Here is a 1,946-nt window from a genome sequence, read left to right on the forward strand (position 1 = left end):
AGATTATAACAGAACATGGCCAAGATGTTCAAATGTTCATAAATGACCAGCATGGTCAAATAGTAATAATCACAGTAGTTGTCGAGGATGCAACAGGTCAACACCTCAGGAGTAAATGTTAGTTATCTTTTCATAGCCGATCATTAAGAGTATCTCTACCACTCCTGCTGTCTCTAGAGAGTTGAAAACAGCAGGTCTGGGACAGGTAGCACATCCGGTGAACAGGTCAGGGTTCCATGGCCGCAGGCAGAACAGTTGACACTGGAGCAGCAGCACGGCCAGGTGGACTGGGGACAGCAAGGAGTCATCAGGCCAGGTAGCCCTGAGGCATGATCCCAGACAGGAAGATCACGAGATCATTATGCCTATTTCTCTGAAGAAAATGTACATTTTTCTGCATAGGTTATCTAAACATACCATTTTAGTACTTCATTCTATAGTTAGAGGACTCTTGATATCTCTGGGAGTAGTGAAGTATAATCTGTGTCTATCTGTCATGTGTCTTTTTCCTAGCTGGGGCCATATACTATAAGTGCTGTCTGTCTTCCCGGTAGCCTACTTGGTGTGTGGACTGCTGACTACTCTTACCTAGCAGCTGATTGTTGACACATCAAGGCACGGTGATGCCAAAACGTTGGTGTTTTACCCAATAAATTACTGGGAGTTTTTATATATATATATATATACTTTTTTTTTTTGTAACTTACAGTTTATTCACCGTTAGTCAGCACCACTAAATCCTTTTCTCTGGGTGTGTGCAAGCTCGTGCTTTTAATTACACATCCTGTTATCAGACACATCCTGTTATCAGACACTTCCTGTTACCAGACACATCCTGTTATCAGACACTTCCTGTTATCAGACACAACCTGTTATCAGACACATCCTGTTATTACATATATCCTGTTATCAGACACATCCTGTTATTACATATATCCTGTTATCAGACACTTCCTGTTATCAGACACATCCTGTTATTACATATATCCTGTTATCAGACACTTCCTGTTATCAGACACATCCTGTTATTACATATATTCTGTTATCAGACACATCCTGTTCTCAGTCAGACACATCCTGTTATCAGACACATCCTGTTCTCAGTCAGACACATCCTGTTATCAGACACATCCTGTTATCAGTCAGACACATCCTGTTATCAGACACATCCTGTTATCAGACACATCCTGTTATCAGACACATCCTGTTATCAGACACTTCCTGTTATCAGACACATCCTGTTATTAGACACTTCCTGTTATCAGACACATCCTGTTATCAGACACATCCTGTTATCAGACACATCCTGTTATCAGACACATCCTGTTATCAGACACATCCTGTTATGAGACACATCCTGTTATCAGACACATCCTGTTATCAGACACTTCCTGTTATCAGACACATCCTGTTATCAGACACATCCTGTTATCAGACACATCCTGTTATCAGACACATCCTGTTATGAGACACATCCTGTTATCAGACACATCCTGTTATCAGACACATCCTGTTATTAGATACATCCTGTTATTAGATACATCCTGTTATTAGATACATCGTGTTGAGTACCAGTGCTAGTTTTGTTTCTTTAATAGACAGATTTGATCTTTCGATGTACTGCTGAGACTATAAATGAAGAGCACTAATACTTGGCTTTTCGACCAAATCTTACAGGCAAATCGTTGCAAGGTATTCTTTCCTTGGGATTGGCCAGAGGATGTTTCACATCACATTCAGTTCAGGGTGATTCTCAGATGGTTCCTGCCTAACTGTCAAGTCCATCTCCTGCCTGCCATGTCTAGCTGAGCTCTGATACAACCTGACTCCTAACTCACGGTGCAGTGGAGCTTGAATGGCTGTATGGAGGGAAGGAGACTAATACTTTTTTTTCTCTCTCTCTGTCTCTCTCTCTCTCTGTGTCTCTCTCTGTCTCTCTCTGTCTC

This window comes from Oncorhynchus gorbuscha, linkage group LG06 (genome assembly GCF_021184085.1).
Source record: "Oncorhynchus gorbuscha isolate QuinsamMale2020 ecotype Even-year linkage group LG06, OgorEven_v1.0, whole genome shotgun sequence".
Lineage (NCBI taxonomy): Eukaryota > Metazoa > Chordata > Actinopteri > Salmoniformes > Salmonidae > Oncorhynchus > Oncorhynchus gorbuscha.